The sequence below is a fragment of the Colobus angolensis genome, unplaced genomic scaffold (assembly GCF_000951035.1).
Source record: "Colobus angolensis palliatus isolate OR3802 unplaced genomic scaffold, Cang.pa_1.0 Scaffold214, whole genome shotgun sequence".
In the NCBI taxonomy this organism is placed as follows: domain Eukaryota; kingdom Metazoa; phylum Chordata; class Mammalia; order Primates; family Cercopithecidae; genus Colobus; species Colobus angolensis.
The window spans coordinates 2,628,683-2,652,553 of NW_012115311.1; the positions used below are offsets into that span (position 1 = coordinate 2,628,683).

A 23,871-nucleotide genomic window follows, 5' to 3' on the forward strand; every position below is an offset into this window, starting at 1 on the left:
TGGCTCATGTCTGTAATCCTAGCACTTTTGGAGGCCGAGGCTGGAGGATCACTTGAGGTCAGGAGTTTGAGACCAGCCTGGCCAGCGTGTGGTGAAACCCCACCTCTACTAAAAATACAAAAAAAATTAGCTGGGCTTGGTGGCTCGTGCCTGTAGTCCCAGCTACCTGGGAGGCTGAGGCAGGAGAATGGCTTGAACCGGGGAGGCAGAGGTTACAGTGAGCTGAGATCGTACCATTGCACTCCAGCCTGGGCAACAGAGCAAGACTCCGTCTCAAGAAAAAAAAGAAAAGAAATCTTTGTCTAATTCAGTATCACAAATATTTTTTTCCTGTGTTTTCTTCTAACATTTTGGTTCTTATGTTGAGATTCATAATTCATTTAAACTTAATTTTTGAATACAGTCTGAGGTTCTTTTGTTTTGTTTTGTATTTTTCCATACAGATATCTAGCTGATCCAGCACTATTTGTGGAAAAGTCTATCTCTTCTCTCATTACATTTCCTTGGCATCTTTGTCGAAAATCTGTTAGTATGGTGAATTACATTAATTGCCTTGCATTACTGGGATAAACCCCACTTGGTCGTAATATATTGTCCTAATTACATATTGTTGCATTCAATATATTAATATTTTGTAAATAAGTTTTTTTGGTTGAATTTCCTTCAAGCCAGAAATACATTGATCTCTGGACTTTCCCCAATTTATCAAAAGTGAAAATCTGTATTTCTGCTATCTAATATCAGCCTTTTACAGATTTGGGAGTAAAATCAAATCCTTGAATAGTTATTTTCTAAACAATCCTCTGAAGTTTGGAAGAGCAAATATGTTTATCTCCAAAAGACTCAATTTTCTGCCAGTCTGCAGATTATCCCAAGGAAGATGTGGCTCAGATTGGTTAATAGGCACTTTTAAGAAACTGACATTTGTCTAGATGTGACTCCAAATAAGTTAGCAATGACTTTTGCCCTCAGGAAGATTGTGTCCTTCTCTTGCTTGCTACTAGATTGTTTCACTCTGAGCAACACATTCCAGCTCTTATCACTTCCAGCCTCTGGCCGTCAAAAATCTAAGAGTCCTGTTTAGATGATGATGATATGGATTTCAAGTAAATGTATGTGTTTCCATATTCGTAACATGGTTCATCCGAAATTTAATCAAATTTCTGATTTTTTAATTTGTTTCTTATGTGATTTGTTCATTTAAACAACATAGGCTGTGTGACTTTAATGTGATTAGAAAAAACAACTTCTCTTTCGCTGCTGTCTCACGTGGTAATCTTATTTGCCTCTGATGACTGGAGCAGATGAAGTAATCGCTTCACAGCATTTGATAAATACATTGCATTGACTGTGAGAAACAACAAGAGACTCGAAAGCCTTGTTCCCTAGTGAAATAAGATCAGGTTATTGTCTTCATAAGCCATTTCTCTTCCTAAGGCTTCTGAGCGGGAGTCACTGGTGCTGTGCTAAGCATGTCTGCTCTCTCTAGAACTAATGAAACTCTTGGCAGTTTGGAATTAAGGTCATTATTTTCGACAAAATGGAAAATGGGATTTGGTATTCAAATGATTTAGGTATTTTTATGCTAAAAATATTGATGGTATGTGGAGCAAAGCCACACCCTTTCTTCTTTGATGGGAGCAGTGTGTATCTTTACATTCCGTTATTTCAGAGCATGCTGTGAAATTTCAACTTTTTCACTCCCTGTGTTCTTCCATGACTAACGCAGTTTGCAGCTCAGGGTAGCTGCTTTAGGGAGAGTGTTCTGTGTGCTCTGGGTGCCCAGGACATTCTGTTAAATGATTTAAACATGAAACAGCTGAAACCACTTGACTTGGTTTTTTGGGTGGAGTGGGGGGCTTTTAAACAACAAAACTAACTTTCTCACTGTTCTGGAGACTGGGAAGCCCATGACCCATGTCCAAGCAGATTTAGTGTCTGGTGAGGGCCCATTTTCTGATTCAAAGACGGCTTCTTCTCCCTGTCCCCTCACAGGGTGGAAGGGCGCTTGACTGTTATTGACAGAATCTCCAAAGTGAAAATAATAAAAGTAAAAAAGTGAAGGACACTCTACAGTCTACAATAATATAGTAACAACATTTATTTTTCCAGATGAATTTAAAATGTCAGCAATTATATGCATTGTGACCTGTTGGATGAAAATATTGTATCTCCGCTCCTTAAACGTATCAGTAGGAAGACAAAAGTGATAATTTGTGTAATAATAAATTCATTCTGTCCACTAAAGGCAGCTCTTTAAAGCACTAATGATAATTCAGTGGTAGTAAAACGGAATTACTGAAAGACCTAAGTACCAAAACTGAATCCAGCTCTTACCCAGGCATCCTTTGATTGCAACTCTTAAGGAAATGTTAGAGAGAAGAAATTGGAGTGTCACCAACCCAGAAAATCAAACGGTGTTGGATTGTATTTTAAAGTATTAACTACAGGTTTTGATCATCTTAGTTTCATTTTTCTGGATTATTAACCTGTCCTATAGAAATACAGTACTTTATAATGAGACAAATTAGAAGATTATACTGATAGTTTGAGATCTAATATTCCTTAAATTCTCCATTTTTCTTGAGAATCAGAAATCAGCTCTTGATTATCCCCAGGGATGAAGGGAAACTGGGTTGGACCATCCAAAGCAATCAATAATTCTGAAATCAATTGCATTTGCCTAGGGAATGCAATAAAAGAACTCAATTGAAGTGTATCTTAGGAAGTCCATGTATATACTCAAAACCCCTGGGCCTGACCTTGACTTTGGCCGTATCTCATTGCTCTTAGGTGGCTGATGGGCTAGAACTGTATTGAAGAGAATGTTAGAGTCTTCTTTTCCTTAACCGTATCACACATGACTTGCTTGTTGAATTCTTTCTCCAGTCATGATACACATTGCAGTAATTTGTCTGTCTTGTTCAACTCACACCCATGCTGTTGAGTTAAAGAACGAATGAATGGACTACCTGCCCAGGGAAGGCAAGGGACTCACTTCATATCAGGCAGCTAGTCATGAGGTAGAAGTAGAAACACTCCCTTACCAACGACGTGGCCTGATTTTCACTTAGCTGCTGCTTCTGTCAGCCTGGATTCCTTAGCTGGGGTACTAATACTTGCCTTGCCAGTGTTGAATATTTTAATGAAATTTAAGTGAGATAATCAAGGTAAGTTTTTTTTCTTTTAGTTTAAACATTATAAAAAACATGATACACAAAGTATTTTATCTGCTTTTTGAGATTAAGGGTTCTGTATTTTTAGGCAAAAGGTACTGCATGAGTTAAATGCCCATCATTATATACTTCAAGGCTACTCATAATGGAAATACTGCATAAACCTAAAATTGATATAGCTTCATTCGTCCTTCTTAATTTGCCTGATGCTACCTTTTATTTTTTTTGCTCTAATGTAAATTCAGTGAAATGTTGCTTAGATATTTTATTTGAGTAAACTAGGCTTCTTTTAAGCCATAACTGCGATGCCATCACTTAAATGTAGTTCTTCAAGTAAAGCCAGTGAAAATGTATTCTATTAGGTGGAAGAATGACCTCAACTCTCAGGGTAAGCCAAAAAAAGAACGGCCTTGTGTGTTCTTCTGCCTGGTATATGCAGGTGAGTGAAGTCAGCAGGCTTCTCTCTATCCCAAGTGTTCATAAAAAGCTTTTGAAAGGTTAGGATTCCAGGGAGGCCTCTTTGTTCCTGGCATCTCAGTTTATTCCAGGCTGCTTCTGGCACAAGTAGCAACAAGGTCACTATCTCTGGGGGAAGGAAACTGAGACAGATGGACAAAACCAGAGGATGGTGCAGAACTATAGAGAACAGAGCCAGCTAAGCAAGAGGAGAGCATTATAAAGGGAAATGGACTAGGATGCCCTGTTTTTAAACGGAGTGGCTGTCCCAGTAATACTATCAATGGATATGTCTGTTTTTCACATCTAAATTTATGCATTGGCCATTATTCTTGCGGCTCTTCCTTTAGCTTGAATTACAGTCTTCAGCATCTTAATTGTGGCGTTTGAATGAGGCAGCAGAAGAGGAATGTGTGTGAGACGCCCGGTGTCTGGGTATCATCATAATGAGCCTAGCAGAGCCCTGCACAAAGTCCTCCAGTCACCCCACACACCATGTGAGACAGCACTGGGATCTGTGAAGAAAGGGAGGAGCGTCTCCCTACTGCTCCACTTTACATTTTTAAGGCATTATCATAATATGGGAAATTGTAGTTTTACATTTGCATTCACCAAAATGTATGACCCCCCTCTCCTCCCTTTGTCAGAAGTTTCTAAGTTGAAGGCTGTTATTTCTGAATTTAGTGATTTGTATCAAAACCTGGGCTAACTGGCTTAGTATGTAAGAGTTTCTCTTTGAAGGGCAAACATTTCGAATATTAAGTCCTCCTAGTACTCCATAATCTGGACTGGCTGAAGATTGTTTTTCAGTGCCATGTGCTGTGTTGATTTTCTTTTTCTGTGAAGCCTTGTCTGGATTAAACCTGTGTCCTGTGGATTGCTTCACTTCCCTCTGCAGCCCAGTGGGGAGTGGGACCAGCTGGTGTAATTCTGTTGACCTCATTTAAACTCTCTGTTATATACTCTTTTTTTTTTTTAACCTTGATATATCTTTACATAACAAATTGTCTATAGAAAGTTCTTGTTCCTTTAAAGTGTGGGGTTCCTCTTGGGGCTTCGTGAAGATCATATTCATTCAGTTCATGGCCCTGGTCCAAAAATAGTTTTTAAGCTCATCTTATGCACGTGCATGCGGACACACACGCACACACACACATATTTCCTGTAGTTTTACACTTCTGCTTTCTATAGTTTTATTGCTATGCTTAGATAGGATTTTTTTCACAATATTTAACAGGAATTACTTGAATATATACTAGAATCTTTAGATCTTTAGGAATATTAGTAAAGGGTGTAACTTGATAACGCTTTAAAAAAGACCAGGAAAGGAGAATCTATTTGACTCAACCTACTTTATGAGACTTATTAAAAAGAAAATATTAACAGTAGAGACATATGCTGATAGGACAGGTAAGGAATTAAACTATCATTATAAGATCATGCGTTGTTATAAACAGCTTTTTATGTACTTTGTAAATGTACTACTTTTATCTTCGGAATAACATACATTGGAGTTCAAAACAAGCTCATTTAATAGCCTACAATAGTGCAAGTTTGATTTAGTGGCTTTTTGTGAAACAGTTCTCTTTCTTTGGCTAGGTTATGTAATAGGTTGGCTACAGGCCAATTGTTTCTCAGAAAAGGTTAACAATGATTATAAACCCCGATCTTCTTAAATCACAAAGCATATTCCCAGCTTGGAAATAAATTTACTTGTAATAAAATCATAATGCCAACTGATGTTTTTCCTTTACCCATTGTTAATCACCCAATATCTTAGTTGCTGCAGAATAAAACAAAAGTTCAGGTTTTCTTGTTTTTATCAGAAATATGAACAAACTTAATAATATCTTCCACTGACTGTGTAAACTGTATTTAATCACACCTCTCCCCCTTTCTAAATAAATAAGCAAACAAAATGGATCTCATGACTGGGAGAAAAACCTGACAAGTTTGCATTTTAGCTTCAGTGCACATTTCGTGGGCAATCGTAAGCCAGCAACTGGTGTTTACAATCCGGCTATCTTCCGGAGAGTAGAAATAAAATATTACCTAATATTAGTGTGAGTTAGAATAAAACTCTTCATGGTAAATTTGTGGTAATTGAGGGTCCTAATATGTGATATCAGCCTTTGTTTTATTATTTTGACTTCTATTGTGACATTAGTCACATTTTTCTTTCCAGGTCAGGGTCCCTACTGCTCAGTTACTGTATGTTTATAGTCTAATTTAATTTTATAATTGAGCTAAGTAATGTACGGTATGGGCAAATTTTACAGATCACAAAGTGGCCTATAGTAACATTAGCTGGAGCCATATGAGATGACTGATATTTGCCTGTTCTTGACCTACAGAAGTGGTATTCACTTAGTTCAGACCTACCAAAACCCCACTATTTAATCGTTCCAATCAAGGAGCCACCCACTTAGTACACCTGGGTGAACTAGCAGCACCCACTGAGTGCAGGCAAAATCAGCTTGAAGTTCTTAGAATCTAAGCATGGATAGACAGAGAGAGACACAGACATCCCTTTAGCCATTTCTAGGTAGATACCTCACACCCACACACCCACATACAGATAGGTATTGTTTTAAGTCTTTTAAATGGATAGTTTTCTAAAGTGAATTAGTACTTTTATAACTCATTAAACTGACTAAACCAAACAAAATAGGAACTTTCTGAATGAATCAGACATCAGAATGAACATCAACTCTTCTACTATGAATGCGGTACCATGATGCCGGCGGGACCTGTTGAGTTATGTTAGTTCTCACTGCAGTATCCCCAGACTTGTGCTTTTTAAGCTTTTGTCAGTTTTAACAGATTTTCTATTTTGTCTACTATTGTATCTCTGCTCTCACAGAACCTATAGCAAGTACTAACTCCATTTATTTATGGCTTCTAACATTCTTTGGATTTAGAAAACAGGTCTAAAATATTAGAAAATATTATAAATTTTATAATATTATTTTTACATAAAGCATAAAAGCAAATAATCTGTAAAATTGATGGTGTATGAGTTTCTCCTCCAAGGCAAAGAGTTTTATGACTTGACTTTTGTGACTTGACTAATTGATTCTCAGTTGTGTTCCAAATATGAGATTGTCAGATGAGTATTTGTGGATACAGGAGATGTTATAAGAAGCAGCCAGGGAAGGTAAATCTGATGCAGAGCTGTGGAAATTAGCAAACTATTCAATCTTAGTTTTAAATTCCTTTTTTTTTTTTTTTTTTTTTTTTTTTGCTGCTTTCAGAATCATTGAACTCTTAACCATTGACCTTGGAGGGACTTGGCAATTGAGTCACAGATATTGTGACTTTAAATCTTTAGGTTAATAGCACTCACTTTTCAGTGTGGGCTCCAGTGGTATCCACAATATTGAAATCTTAATTGCTTAGATGATTTGGCTCAGTCTGTATATCTTTCTTATGTTCTGTTCTGAAAACAAGTTCCATCATATAAATTAAAGGTAAGGCAGTCTGTTGTGTAAATTTAGGCTCATTTTAAATCCTAAACTTTAAACCGAATGTTAACTATTTCACAGTTACAATATTTTTCAAATGACAAAATTGTAAATCTAGTTCTGTAAATCATATTGTGGGAAAATCACAACAATTGCAATGTTGGAACATACTTTTCCTATCAATACTACTTTTTCATATTTTCTTAGTTCATATCCATTCACACCCTTGACCAGGACAAATTGGCACATTTTTTATTATAATGCTAACCCTTTATAACCATATAAGTAAAAATTACTTTATTAATTTATCAGATTTAGAATTAGGTGTTAATGTGTTTGGTACATTAGTGTCTTAAGTACATTTTACACGTATGCGTTTAGTGCATATTTCAAGTAACGGTCGTGAAACGTAGTGAGGAATATCACTGATCATTCAGAACAGAGGGTCAGTTTACAGTTGACGTGGACGTCGGTATCTGTGAGTGCTGGAGGCCCGTGCAGCGGAGGTGCAGTGGAAAAGCTTCCCCAGCTTGTGAGGCAAGTAGCACCTCCCTTGCCCTATTAAAGTTGCAGGCTAGGAATAAGTTTCCATTTGTGCATTGACATGGTTGAGGCAGTTTTAGAAGGTCTGACAGCAATGGGATTAGGTCCCCAGATCAGATGACTTCTAATGCATCTGCTCACATTGTTTTGCCAGCTTTCAATTGGCCAGGTTCCCCAGCAAGTTCTTTTCATTGCACATCTAATCCCCTTTACCAAGTAGAGTATTACTCTTAGTTTTGTCCTGAAATAAGCACATTAAGTAATTCATTGTAGTCTTCCAGTAAATGGTTCCTGTTGTACGCATTTTAAATATTTCCAAATGATCTTGTTACATTAACATCAGTGAATTAAAAGTGTATTTCACCTGTCTGAATTTAACCAAAAGTTCTGTTAAAAAGAATTAGAGCCATGTGATTTCTGTTAATGAGGCTTTTCCATATTTAAATCTAGAACTACCACCAGACCTGATCATAGCAATTTTGTACACTAAGTTATACATCGTTTACAGAAAATGAAAGTAGAGATACAAGAACGATGATTTTCTGTTGCACCTAATGTCTGCTCTTTTCATAATTACATAATTTAGCCAATGCACCAGATTCTTTAGATAACCTTGTTTCCGCCTCTTTAAAGAATCCTTCTGTATTTTGCAAACTTCCCCACTTTCCTACCTGATGAATAAATGTGCAGTATAGACAAAACTCCTGCATAGAAGCAGGTTGTGTTCCATAATGTATTTGTTTGGACCTCAGAATATTATATTATGATATGTAGGACCTGAGGCCAATAAACAAGAGCATATTTAACACAAAATGTACCCTGAATAACAGTGCTATCAAACTGAGTCATCTTGGAGAACATTATTTCTATGAAAAGTGAGGCTTCCAAAAATTTAAATGCAAGCAACAAATCTGCTGTTACTGAAACTCTGTAGCTTTGAGATCTGTGCCTTCCCACCACCCCTGAGAACTCGGAGGAGACTCCCACAGTTCTGAACATGTGATTGATTTGGCCTGGTGCCTGGCTACAATTAAGGAGATTAGGAGTTTGGGAAGAGGGTAGCACAAATATTCTGGGTCAAGGAATTAGAATGAAGATGGGAGGACTATGTGAAGGGTCTGGATGAGGAAAGAGGAATGGAAGAACATCCCCAGATGAATTCCCCCCTTTTTCCTTATGGTTTCTCCTTATCCTTCCTGTTTCTCACTTTCCAGACTTTTCAAAATTATCAGTAATTTATGAAGGGTGGAGAAGAGCAATGGCCCAAATACTATACTAGGTCGGGGATAGATCTCCCTCTTCTTGCATCCCTCCCTGTTCCTTTCTTGCTCTGTGTAACTCAACCCTTGAGTGACCTTGGTGCCACTGAGAAGTAGATAGTTGAGGCTGAGCCCTGGGTGCAGAATATATTCCATGTGTTGTTGAAGAGGCCTGAAGTCCAGTAGCAACAGGTGAGGGAAAAGGGATTCCTCTTTCAGGCTGTCTGGGCTTGCAGGTCTTATCAGGTAGATGTGTGATATTACTGCTTTTCATTTAGTACACACAGTATCTTTCATGGAGTACTCTCCAACTCAAGAATTCCAGGTCTGATCTTACCTATGGGGTGGAGTTTAATGAATCTGATGAAAAATTGGCAGTTCAACCAGGGTCCTCTTAAAGACTTGACTCTTAAGTTAGATATATCAATTTGAAAAAATGTAGTGAAGTATATGCATTATGAACAATAAGAGAAAGTTTAAAAAAGTTTATAACATTTTCACTTATAATTTCATCTGTTTTTGGATAGAGAGTCTGCACCGTACTAAATGGGCACACTCAAATTCAGTGCATATTGATCCTTTTGTGGTTCATAAGTGTGATGATTGAGTTTCACAGTAATGTGTGAGATGTGCCTCCTTCAGCCTTATTAGGATGTTGGCACATTACCCATCTGATATATAAAAAAAATCAGTACATATTTAACTCTGTGTTCCTATGCAAGGCCAACTTAGATTTGTGGTTTGAAAGGATTTGGGCTCTAATTTGTTCATTTAATAGTCTGTGGCTAATTAACTAAGTTGGTTAGAGTTCAGCTCTAGGGAGCTTAAGGTCAAGGGCTCAATTTCCCTGTGGACCAGTTTATCTTTTCTGTTTCATGGTCATTGATTACACTCCTAATCCCTATTCAGGTGACTTACAAAGTTATGTTATTGATTATGACGGATGGGATATGGACAAATTAAAGCAAAACCTTTACCAGAGCAAATTTATTGCATATAGTTGACAGGTCGAAATGGCATGCCACTTAGTATCGTGAAGTTTTCTATTGGATGGGACCTAAATGAAAATACCAGCTTTGTCACTTAACTAGAGGGCAATATGGTTTACTTTCCTAAATCTTAGTTTCTCTGTCTACACAGTGAAGATAGTATCAGCCTCATAGGGAAGCCTTGAGGATCACTGAGGTGCTCAGATACAGTGTTAGTTGTGGTACACAGTTGGGACATGATCTTTGTTTACCCTGGCCCAGTTCTCTCAGGGTATACTGTCCCATGCTGCATGTCCTAGGGCCTCTGCTTACTCTGTGCTCTGCAGATGGTATCTGCTTAACTTCTGCACCCACCATAGTTCATCAATAGCTCTCTCCAGCTATATATCAGGAGAGCTTGAGAGCTTGCCTGTGAGGACAGTTTGTTCAGTGATTTCTCCTATTTCATAGTACCTTTCAACTAAGTGGTTCTGAGTGATAGGAGTTACAGTGCATAGGAGAGGGTGGGAGTCTTATAGAAACATACACAAAAGATAAGTAGGCCTACTCTGTTGGAGGAGATTACATAGATGGGCTTCAGGCTGTATCTGAATCTTCATATGTCTTCCACTTTATCAGGGCCTTCCAGTGAGTTCTCATCCTGAAGTCATTTTCAAGTTTGTGCTCCTAACTACCTTGCTCATTTCCTCGTTTGTAAATTTGTTCATCTCCCAGGAGAGGGCTAGAAAGTAATAGGTATCATAAAGAAGACTTGGCATACAAATTATAAATAAGATCAATAAAAATATGACGGAATGATGCTTTTTAATTCTCCTTCTAAGATTATTAGCTCTTTTTTGTGGAGAGAAAAATGCAAATGTGATGCTAATTATGAAGATCCATCTGTTATACTTAAAGTACCACAGGAAAAAAAGCCTAAATTTAAAGCTCTTCTGTAGTACTTTGCAACCTTTGAAGACTCATTTTGGAGAGGCTGTTTCCATTTCAAACAAACTTTGATGTTCTCTAAGGCAGGATGTCTACCTGAAAGACTCTGAGTTGCTATTTGAAGAGGCCAGTTTATTCTGATGTATCACTATTTTTTGTTTGTTTTATTCTGCTGCACCAAATATGTAGTTAATGGACAACTGAATAATTATTTGGAAAGAATTGTTAAATAAACGATGAAAAGCAGACATTAGGTAACTACCAACCCCTGAGTACTTACTCAGCTCAGAATTTGTTTCTTTTAATACCCTTCCTGGGCAGGGATTCCAAAGCGTACTTTAATAAATGTCTATTGAAATCTGTTCTATACTAAGACTGAGCATTCTCCTGGTAATTTGGGTCAGGTCCAATTTAGGAGCTGGGTGAGAAATTCATCTGACCTCTCTCATCCTGTGTTTTGTAATTTGTAAAACTGGAGAAGTTATTTTCAATAAATCTTCACAAAGTCCCAAGTTAAAGAACCTAAGTATTGTTAAAGCCCCAAATTCATGTTCTTTCCATTGTGTGATGTGATGTCATATGGCATTTATAAGTTTTATAAGTTTATAAGATTTATAAGTTATCAAGGTACAGGGACTGAGTCCATTTCATGCTGCTGTAATAGAGTACCACAGAATGGGTAATTAATAAACAATAGAAGTTTGCTGAGCTTATAGTTCTGGAGGTTGGGAAGTTCAGGACCAAGGGGACGTGTCTGCTGAGGACCTTCTTGCTGCATGATAATAAGACTGAAAGCATCACATGGTGACAGTACGCACAAGAGTTAGCAGGAGAGGACTGAATTCACTCCTGCGATAATGACAAACTCACTCCTGAGGTAATGCCATTATTCCACTTAATAAGGGCATCCCTGCCCCTGTAGCTTTGCTGGACTCAGTCCACCCAGCAGGTCTCACAGGTTAAAGTCTTGTGCCTGCAGTTTTTCCAGGCTGGAGTTGCACACTGGTGACTCTGTGATTCATGGTCTCAGGGGCCACACCACTCCCATGGCTCCACTAGGCATTGCTCCAGCAGGGACTCTCTCCAGTGGTTCCACCCCTGTGACAAGTCTTTGCCTGAACCCCCAGGCTGTCTGTAACATCCTTTGATACTTAGGTGGAAGCTGCCATGGCCCCACAACTCTCGCATTCTGTGTGCCTTCAGAATTAGCACCATATGGATGTTACCAAGATTTATAGCTTGTACCTTGTGGTGTGGCAGGTGAAGCCACGCCTCAGCTCACTTGAACCATGGCCAGAGCATGCTGAGGGATGCTGTCCCAGAATTCCAGGAGTGGAGTCGCAAGGCAGTGTAGGGCAGTGAATGTTGAAGTCTTGTTGGCGCCTCTCTGGAAACCTTGCCCTTGAGGTTCTAGCTTGCCTTGAAGATCTCTGAAATGCCTTCAGGGTCATTGTCCTATAGTCTTGATGAGTAGAACCTGGCTTCCTTCTACATGTGAATCTGTTTAGCAAACGTCTCTTGGTCACACCTTTAGTATTCTCTCCTGAACAAACTTTTTTATTCTTTATATGTTCAGGCTGATAGTTTTCCAAATCTTGGCATTCTACTTTCCTTTTAATTATAAATCCCATTTTTACGTCATTTCTCTCTTCCTTCATTTTACTGTAAGTATCTAAAAGAAGCCATGCACAGCTTGAACACTTTGCTGCTTAGATATTTCTTCTGCCAGATATCCTAGTTCCTCACTCTTAAGTCCTGCCTTCCACAAAGTTCTAGGACCTGGACTTAATTCCATGAAGTTCTTTACAACTGTATAACTAGGATAAAGGATGGCCTTTATTCCACTTTCCAATGCTCCTTGACTTAGGATGTGTTTACATCTTGATAAACCCATTGTATGTTGAAAATACAGTAAGTCAAAAATACATTTAACACACCAAACCTACTGAACATCATAGCTTAGGATAGCCTACCATAAACATGCCCAGAATGCTCATATTAGCCTATAGACAAAAGCCTATTGTATAATCAAGTATGGAATATCTCATGTAATTTATTGAAAGTGAAAAACAGAATGGTTGTATGGGTACTGAAAGAAGCATTTCTATTGAATGCATATTACTTTCACACCATCATAAAGTAAAAAAATTGTTTAAGTTGGGGACCATCTATATCTGTTTCTCATGTCTATTTGATACTATATCAGAATGGCACTTACACTCCGTATTTCTACCAACATTCTGACCATGACGAGTTAAGTAATCCCTAGGAAGATTTAGGTTCTCTGTACAGCTCTTGTCTTCTTCTGAACCCTCACCAGAATTGCCCTTACCACTCCATTTATAGCAATCCAGGCTTTTACTAGCCTGCTGCTCCAAATTTTTCCAGCCTATATCCATTACTCAATTCTAAAGCTGCCTCCACTTTTCAGGTATTTGTTATAGCAACAACCCCATTCTGTGTACCAATTTTCTGCCTTAGTCTGCTTTATGCTGCTATAACACAACACCAGAGATTTGGGAGTTTATAAAGAAATGAAATTTATTCTGCTCATGGTCTGGTGGCTGGGTATTCCAAGACTGAGGGACTGCATCTTGTGAGGGTCTTCTTGCTGTGTCATCCCATGGCAAGAAAGCAGGAGGGCAAAAGAGTGCACATGAGAGACACAGGAAGAAAAGGGGACAGAACTCATCCTTTTCTCATGAACCAACTCCAGCAATAACTAACCAATGCCCATGTTAATTAACTTACTCCCATAATAACATCATGAATGCATTTATGAGGGCAGAACTCTTGTGACCTAATCACCTCTCAAAGGTGCCACTTCTAGACACCATTGCTTTGGGGATTCAGTTTCCAACATATGAACTTTGGAGGATGCATTGAAGTCACAGCAGGGACTAATGGAAGACACTAGGTATTTTCAACTCTCTGAAAAAGGAGAGAGAGAGAGAGAGAGAAAGAGAACAAGCTTCACTTAGCTCAGAAACTGAGCCATGAGGGCCGGCTCTGATTGAGGACAGTAGTATTTGAAATGATCCCTGAGTTGTTCTCACCATAAAAGCCAGGGATGGAATTTTAAGAAGGAGATTGTTCTCAATAGTGCCAAATGCTACAGAGAAGTCCAAAAGAGGGAGAACAAAGACAAGGCAAAAATTCACAGTGCCATCACCATAAAAGCCAGGGATGGAATTTTAAGAAGGAGATTGTTCTCAATAGTGCCAAATGCTACAGAGAAGTCCAAAAGAGGGAGAACAAAGACAAGGCAAAAATTCACAGTGCAAAAAAACAGAATAGAATTACAGAGCCCGAAGAACCTCAGAGATCTTCGTTAATATAATACACATACCAGAAAACTAAGATCAAGAAAGAGAGACACTTAGACAGAGCTACATAGCTAATCAGCAGTCGTTCCCAGATCGGTTCTGTCTCCTGATTCCCATCCTGTGCCCTCTCCTTTCATGCCCTCCCTTCCCCTTGTAGCTAGTTAGTGCCCATACAGACCCTCTAGCACTTTCCAAAGTTTTGATTGTAATGATATTTTAAATGTGAATGTCAGTCTCACCAGAAAGTTTCTCCACACATGGAAACTTATTTGGGGCAATATAAGTGTTAAACATATTCTTCTTAAGGTTTGCTCAAGAGCTTCTTATACTGAAAAACTTATACATCATCTCTTAATAGCTAAGAATATGTACCCTGATAATAAATAAAGGGAATTTGTGATGTGACATTTATAATAATTTAACAGAATACTTTTTGACATATTCAAATTTTTCAATTTTCTAATTTTTTTTAAAAAGACTCAGTTCTTTCACATGACCATAGAAGACTATTTGATATGTAGAGACACCTAAAGAAGTTTTAGCCAGCCAGGGGTGGTGGCTCATGCCTGTAATCCCAGCCTGAGGCAGGCGGACCACCTGAGGTCAGGAGTTCAAGACTAGCCTGGCCAACATGGTGAAACCCAGTCTCTACTAAAAATACAAAATTAGCCGGGCGCGGTGGTGCATGCCTGTAATCCCAGCTACTTGGGAGGCTGAGGCAGGAGAATTGCTTGAACTGGGGAGGCGGAGGTCACCATTGCACTCCAGCCTGGGCAACAAGAGTGAAACTCTGTCTCCAAAAAAAAAAAAAAAAAATCTTTAGTCCAGGTGCAGTGCAGTGGCTGGCTTACAGCTTTAATCCCAGCTCTTTGGGAAGCTGAGTCAGGCAGATTGCTCGAGCCCAGGAGTTCAAAACCAGACTGAGACACATGCTGAAATCCTATCTCTACAAAAAATACAGTAATTAGCTGGGCATGGTGGCATGTGCCTATAGTCCTAGCTACTTGGGAGGCTGAGGTGGGAGGATCACTTGAGCCCAGGAGGTCAAGGCTGCAGGGGACCATAATCATACCTCTGCACCCCAGCCTGGGTGACAGAGTGAGACCCTGTCTCAAAGTAATAATAATAAAGTATTTTGTTTTTTTTTTTTTCAGGAATTCTGAATTTAATTGATGAGAAATTGAAGCAATATATCAGGAAGGCAGTAGACTTTTTCCTTCATTTTCCTCCATAGTGGTCCTATAAATTGCTGCCCCAGCCATATTTTAAATCCCTGTGGCTAGGTTAGTTTAGGTGTTTTGTTCAGTATTTTTCACTTCCTGATCAACTAATAGCCTAATAAACAATGCACTTAACAAAGCAGGGACCTGGTGCAGTGGCTCACACCTGTAATACCAGCACTTTGGGAGGGAGAGGCAGGAGGATCATTTGGCCCAGGAGTTTAAGGCCAACCTTGAGCAACAGAGAGATCCTTTCTCCGAAAAAACAAAAAACAAAAACAAACAAAATTAAATGAGTTGGCATGGTGGCACCTGCCTGTGGTCCCAGCTACTCGGGAGGCTTGTATTAGTCCATTTTCATGCTGCTGATGAAGACATACCTGAGTCTGGGTATTTTACAAAAGAAAGAGGTTATTGGCCTTAGAGTTTCACATGGCTGGGGAGGCCTCACAATCATGGTAGAAGGTGAACGGCACGTCTCACATGGCAGCAGACAAGAGAAGAGAGCTTGTGCAAAGAAACTCCCATTTCTTAAAACCATCAGACCTCGTGAGACTCATCCACTATCACGAGAACAGCACAGGAAAGACCCACCCCTGTAATTCAATCATCTGCCACCAGGTTCCTCCCACAACACGTGGGAATCGTGGGAGTTACAATTCAACATGAGATTTGGGTGGGGACACAGCCAACCCATATCAAGGCTGAAGCAGGAGGATTGCTTGAGCCCAGGAGACCAAGGCTGTAGTGAGCCATGAGTGCACCTCTGCACTTCAGTCTGAGTGACAGAGCAAGACCCTGTCTCAAAAACGACAGCAATAACAACAAAAACAAGGCAGGTATCAAGCTCCAAGAAAGGGTCTCTCTGTGTAACTGGAGATTATAAATAAAGTCAAAGAAAGGGCCTATGTATTTGCTCTCTGTTTTCTGTTTATGTGCATTTGTATATAAATTTGTATATAAAGACTCGTGTCTCACTTTGTTGCCCAGGTGGGTCTTGAATTCTCCGCCTCAAGCAGTCCTCCCACTTTGGCCTCCTAGAGGGCTTAAATTACAGGCATAAGCCACCACACCTGACGGGCTCACTGTTTTTTAAACAGAGTATAGACCACACCAAAGCTCTGGGCTCTGAGCCAACCCAGAGTAACACTATGGAGTTGACTAAATTTGTCTTTAAATTTATACCCACCATCTTCACCCAGTCATTATACTTACCTCTTCCTTAGGAAATGTGATATATCATTGCAGTCGCTCCAGATAACTCTCTAAGATATCTTCTGCTCATCTGAGCTACAGGTTATATGATCTCTCTCTCAGTGTCCTTTTAAGCCATGATGAGACTTCTTCCTCTGATACATGCTTTGCCATTCAGGCTCTGTGTATTAGCTGATTAAACTTAAAAACAGTTACTTAATGAGGTTGGACTAGAGAAGACTGTAGCCGCTATTACTGCATTAGTTCATTTTCACACTGCTGTAAAGAAATACCTAAGACTGGGTAATTTATAAAGAAAAGAGGTTTAATTGACTCACAGTTCTACAGACTGTACAGGAAGCATAGCAGCTTTTACTTCTGCAGAGGCCTCAGGCAGCTTTTAATCATGGTAGAAGGTAAAGGGGGAGTGAGGGAGGCACTTCACATGCCAGAGAAGGAGAGAGAGAGAGAGAGAGAGCAGGGAGGTGCTACAGGCTTTTAAACAACCAGCTCTCATGAGAACAGCACCAACGGGGATTGTTAAACCATTCATGAGAAACTGCCCCCATGATCCAATCACCTCCCACCAGGCCCCATCTCCAACATTGGGATTTATAATTTGACATAATATTTGGGCAGGGACAAAGATCCAAACCATATTATCATACCCTAGACCCCTCCAAATCTTATGTCCCCCTCATATTGCAAAATACAATCATGCCTTCCCAACAGTCCCCCAAAGCCTTAACGCATTCCAGCATTAACTCAAAAATCCAAGGTCTAAAGTTGCATCTGAGACAAGGCTAGTCCCTTCCTACTATTAGCCTGTAAAATCAAAACACGTTAGTTACTCTGAAGATACAATCACATATAGGCATTGGGTATATTCTGAAAAGGAGAAATTGGCCAAAAGAAGGGGGCTACAGGCAAGTCCAGGACCCAGCAGAGCAATCATTATATCTTAAAGTTCCAAAATAATCTCCTTTGACTGCATGCCTCACATCCAGGGCACACTGGTGCAAGGATTGGGCTCCCAAAGCCCTGGGCCATTGCATCCCTGAGGGTTTGCAGGGTTCAGTGCCCTTGGCTGCTCTCAAGGACTGCCACTGAGTGCTTGTGGCTTTTCCAGGCACATGGTGCAAGCTGTTGTTGGATCTAACGTTCTGGGGTCAGGAGGATGGTGGCCCTCTTTTCACAGCTCCACTAGGCAGTGCCCCAGTGGGGACTCCGTGTGGGGCTCCAACCCTATATTTTGCCTCTGCACTGCCCTAGTAGAGGTTCTGCACGTGGGCTCTGTCCCTGCAGCAGGCTTCTACCTGGACATCCAGGCTTTTCTGTACATCCTCTGAAATCTAGGTAGAGGCCCCCAAACCTCAACTCTTGTACTCTGCATACTTTCAGATTTAATACCATATGGAAGTTGCCAAGGATTAAGGCTTTCACCCTCAGAAACTGTGGCCTGAGCTTTACCTGGGCCCCTTTGAACTACAGCTGGAGCTGAAACGGCTGGGATGCAGGAAGCAGGGTTCTGAGTCTGCAGAGGGCAGTGGGGCCCAGGGCCTGGCCCAATAAACCATTCTTCCCTCCTTGGCCTCTGGGCCTGTGATGGGAGGGGCTTCCCTGAAGGTCTCTGAAATGCCTTCAAGGCCTTTATTTCATTGTCTTGGATATTAGCACTTGGCTCCTCTTTACATATGCAAATTTCTGCAGCCTGGTTAAATTCCTCCCCTGAAAATGGGCTTTTCTTTTCTACCATATGGCCAGGATGCAAATTTTCCAAACTTTTATGCTCTGTTTCCCTTTTAAATATAAGTTCCAATTTCAGTTCATTTATTTACTTACGTATATGACCATAGGTGGTTAGAAGCAACAAGGTCACATCTTGAATGCTTTGCTGCTTAGAAATTTCTTCCACCGGATACCCTAAATTATCAATCTCGAGGTCAAAATTCCACTGATCTTTAGAGCAGGGGCACAATGCAGCCAGGCTGTTTGCTAAAGCATAGCAAAAGTGACCTTTACTCCAGTTTCCAGTAAGTTCTTCATTTCCATCTGAGATCTCCTCAGCCTGGACTTCACTGTCTATATCACTATCAGAATTTTGGTCACAACAATTTAACAAGTCTCTAGGAAATTCCAAACCTTTTTTCATTTTTCTGTCTCCTTTTGGGTATCCCAGATGGTTCTAGCCTCTGCCTGTTACCTAGTTCCACACTTTTAAGTATCTTTATAGCAATGTCCCTTTTCTGGGTACAAATTTTTATATTAGTTAATTCTTGCACTGCTGTAAAGAAATACATGAGACTTGATAATTTATTAAGGAAAAATATTTAATTGGTTCATGGTTCTTCAGGTTGTGCAGAAAGCATAGAAATTTCTGCTTCTAGGAAGTCCTCAGGGAACTTTGAATCCTGGTGAAGGCAAATGGGGAGAAAGGCACTTCCCATAGCCAGAGCAAGAGGAAAAGAGGAAGTGGGGAGGTGCTGCATACTTTTAAACAACCAGATCTCATGAGAACTCACTCACTATCATGAGTACAGCACCAAGGGCGATGGTGTTAACAATTTGTGAGAAACTGCCAACATGATCCAATCACCTTCCACCAGGCCCCAACACCAGCATTGGAGATTACAATTCGACATGATATTTGGGCAGGGAGACAGATCCAAACCATATTCATTACCCATTATAATGATGTCTAAGAAAAGCAGGATTAAATGGAGAGTTAGAATCTAGAATTACAGTAATAACAACAATACTAATAATATGATTATAAAAGCACAGCAGCTTACATGTTTTGAGCACTTACCATCTACCAGAATATGTAAGCCTTTTTATATTATAATAAGTCTGTAAAGTTTCTCACCTTTTGAATGAGGAGAGGTCTAGGCAGGTTAGAAAATATATCCGAGGATTTAGAGCTATGGATTTTATCACAGGTCTGTTGAGTTCCAGTGGCTTAACTACTGTGCAATCAAGTGGTTGAGTGGACCCAACATGTAGGTCACTCTTAGGATCCACATACACCTCCCATTGTTGGGGCCATAGCTGTATTTAATAGCTATTATTAGGCACACACTGGGATGTTGAAAAGTCACACTAACTCAGGAAATTACAGTGATCAACATGATATTGATGTGAACCTGCAACAGGTATGACCACACAAACCATAACATTGCTGTGCTTTAAAAAATACATAATTTTAGAGAACAATGATTTAATATTTGTTGATAACCTGCAGATGAGGGGAAAAGTTGTTTTATAAGGTAGTATAGTTTATAAGTATTGGTAGGAACTAGAAGGTTAAAAACTTTTGACCAGGTGGGCAAGGGCTATGGAGAAGAAATATGTGTATCAAGAATTGCCATCAGAGCAGGAAGAAAGGAAGGGATTGAATAAAAATGAATAGGGCAATGAAAAGGGAAGAGATGTTTCTCTAGACTAAAGCTGTTGTCATGTATGATATAATCCAGTTATTCATTTGTTTGTTACTTTTTATTTAAGCAAGCTCTACTCATTTAAAAAATTTTAACAGGACATCAAAAATAAAAATTATATTCCTCATAATTTCACAACTTTACTGATATCATTAACATTGAAGTACATCTTTCTTCAGCTATTTTTCTCTACATGTTATATTTTATTTTGGGATTTTTTGCATGTACTCCTCTAGAATGTTCACTGGCTGCACCCAATTTTCTTATATTACTGGTTTTCAAATGATTTGGCCTCAGGACCCCTTTACATGCTTAACAATTGTTGAGGACTCCAGAGGATTCTGGTTTATACGATTGATATTTACCTTAGTAAAAATTAAAACTGAGAAAAGCTTAACATATTTATATAGTTATTCATTTAAAAATAATATTAAAACCTAATACATGTTAATATAAATAAATATATTTTCCAGAACAAAAGAATAGTTAAGAGTGACATTGTTTTCCAATTTTTTGTGAGCATCACTTCTTTAGTGACTGGTTTAATAGAAAATAGCTAAGTTCTCATATGTGTGCATACGACCTGTTTCAATATGTTGTTTTGATTGAAAATATGAATAAAAGACAGGTTCGTACAAATATGTAGTTATTAAAGTGGCATTTTAATAGCATTTTGAGATAATTTTGAATATTCTTCTTTGATGCCACACCAAAACTTGACAGGTAGTTGTTTCTAAAGGTTGGTTGAAATGTGGAATCCATGAGTTCTTCGTATTTCGCTATATATATTTTATATATATATGTAGTAAATCCACCATCCTGTCTTGCATTTTGAATGGAGACTTTACCCATGCATAATTCTGTAACATTGTACATTAGTCATTTGGAAAATAACATTCTGAATTATATAGGACTTCTACATGTTGATCCATTTTACTTTATAATATATAAAATATCATATAATGACCTCACCTAAAGGTCTTTAAGTATCGAGAAGCTTCCAAGCATACTGTGACAGAAACAAATCTTCCAAAATTCTTATATTTGCTTGAGAGCTCAAATTTTACCATTAGCAACAAACAACTGTTGATGTGGATTCACTTTCCTCTTGGATAGAACATTTGCCCATTGCTCAAGTCTGGACAACGATACTTTGTCCTTTGTTGTTTCAAGTAAATATTTTCGTATGAAAAAAGGTTAATTTGGCTAAAAACCCAAAAACTCATTACACAAGTGCTTTATCTCAAGATAGCCATCATCTTTCTATGTGCGTATTTCTCATTTTGTCACAGAATATTAAAAAGATATGTACTCAGAGGTTTATTTACTTCTTTATCAAGGATATTCTTAAATAACATTGGCATTTTTTTATTGCAAGCGTGGAGGTGAAGTCTACATGGCCGGGAGTAGTACAGTTTGGTGCTGCAACCTTGACTCATGCTAAGGGCCATGGAATTTAACCTACCATTTCATTTGGGCCATCAGTGAGGATGTCAGCTTGGTGAAAATGGGTAGTAACATTACAATGTTACTATGAAAGCAAGTTTAAAAACAATTTAACCTGGCACCAAAATGATTGACATGTTTATAGCAATTTGACTGCTGTATAATATGCAAAGGAAAAAATGAAATTGGAATCACTCATGTTACAAATGCTTGATAGAGAAATAGCATCAGAGCAGAAAACATGGATTCTGGAGTTAGAATTCTGCTGCCTTCTTTGTATGCTTATTAGCTGTATGACTTTGGACGAGTCTTTTAATTTGCCATTCTTCATCTGTAAAAGGTCAATAATACATTTTCTTACAAAGATGTTGTAAAGGCAAAACAAGGCTGTGTGGAAAGTGCCTCATATAGTACCCAACATGTAGTAGGTCTTCCCTAACTAGAAGCTATTATATTTTTATTAATGGGAAAAGATCTCCCCAAATCAAGGTCTGGGGCCAAGAGTTCTCTTATCTAGATCCATGCTGCCTCTGAGCATGCAAATCAAAGAATCCATTTGTAGATGTGGTTGCAGGATGTGGGAAGAAAAATAGGAATCCAAAAGCCTGATACAAGGGTCTGTAAGAGTCATCAAAACAAAAAGAGGGTCACACATAGCAGGCTCTTTGCTGTCTTCTCCCAGAGAGCCAGGGAAACAGGAGCAGAAAATCAATGGGTTGAAGGGATCGGAAGAAACAAATTTCATCCAAAGGAGGTCCCTGGTGACTGCTGGATTATTCAAACTTCCTGGCTGAGAGAGCTGGTTTACAGGGCCAGGGTGGGATGGATAGGAATTCTTATACTTTCAGACTGAATAAGAACTTTTTTGCCAACATGACAGCCTTGAGCAGCAATCAAGGGCTTCAAATTTCCACAACATCTGAGGTCACTCAATTTATACTTAACTTGCCAGTTTTGTTATTATTTCCAGTGTCATATTGGATTCTTGGTAATAATTGTTTATCATTGAATATCAGATTGACACTAATTCTTTCTCTGGGGTCTTCTGTACAGATCACTGACTTTGAACAGATGTACATGTCCAGCTGTCTGCAACCTTGTCAGTGGTTTCCTCTGGCTTAATTGGTACTTTTTGATATTTATTAAGCACTCCTCAACATGATGAATCATCAAAGGATTATGTGTATAACATGCCCTTTACTTTATATAAAGTGTATTAAAGATAGAATTGCACATGTGCATTTATCATGTAAGTTATAAAGCTCTTGATCCCCCCAAAATGCCAGTCATTTCCAGTACTTAGCTTTGTTAGAATTTCTTTTATTTTTTAGTTGATTGGTTGACTTGTTCTCTAGAGTTAAATATACATCATGGTGAGAGTTAGGTGCTATTTAGAAAAAAAAGGATTACTCACCAAATTAGTTGTTTCTTAACAACTTACTGATAGATACTTAATTATCAGAGCCTTATAACAATTTAGAGGTAGGAGAGCTTAGCTGGCCAGCTTAGTTCTCCTACCTCTAAATTCGCATAAGGCTCCAATCTGTTGATTTTAGCATCAGAAAGCAAGATCTAGTGACTGGATAGCTGGAATGGATTTTTGCATATGTATTTCTTAGCCTCATAGGAGGATAACTTGAAAATAATTTATTTTCTGTTTTGGTATTTGTTTTCATATTAACAACATATGTATTCTATATTTCAGCCATAAAATTGGGGTAAAACGAAAATGTTTAGTCATCTGTTCAGTGATAGATTGACTGACTGACGGATTAATTAATTGATTCAGTGACCATGTGTTGGCTGCTTATTATGTGGCAGGCAGTGTTCTAGGTCTTACAGAAACAGCAATAAATAAAACTGATAAAAATATCTGAATTTGTGGGGCTTAAATTTTGGGAGTGGAGTGGGAGGAGGGAGAAACAAACAATTTTTTTTTAAGTAAATCATTAAGCATATTGAAAGAAACCAAGTGCAAAGGAAGGAAAATCTCATACAACCAGGAAAGGAAACAATAACTACCCGGGATGGAGGTGGGTTGCAATTTTAATGGGGCAGTTGAGGAAGACCTAATTGAGAGTGAGATTTGAACAAAGATGACATAGGAGAGGGGGTGCACCCTGCAGAGGAGAGGAGCATTTCAGGCCAAGGGATGAGCCTGTGCAGAGGCATTGAGGGGAGACAGCAGGGATGTTAGCATGTGTAGAATGTGAGGTCAGAGAGGAGTGAAAAGGGAGGGAATGGACAGAGGGGAAAGCCATTATAAAGTCTGAGCACATGACTGGGCGCGGTGGCTCACGCCTGTAATCCCAGCACTTTCAGAGGCCGAGGCAGGCGAATCACGAGGTCAGGAGATCGAGACCATCCTGGCTAACATGGTGAAACCCCTTCTCTACTAAAAATACAAAAAATTAGCCAGGCATGGTGGCAGGTG

At 39.0% G+C, this 23,871-nt stretch overlaps 1 protein-coding gene across 2 annotated transcripts in view; it reads left to right on the forward strand.

The window, feature by feature from the left end:
• The window catches only part of LHFP (lipoma HMGIC fusion partner), a 261,124-nt gene that overhangs the window by 143,588 nt on the left and 93,665 nt on the right, over window positions 1-23,871 (forward strand). The window lies entirely within an intron of this gene.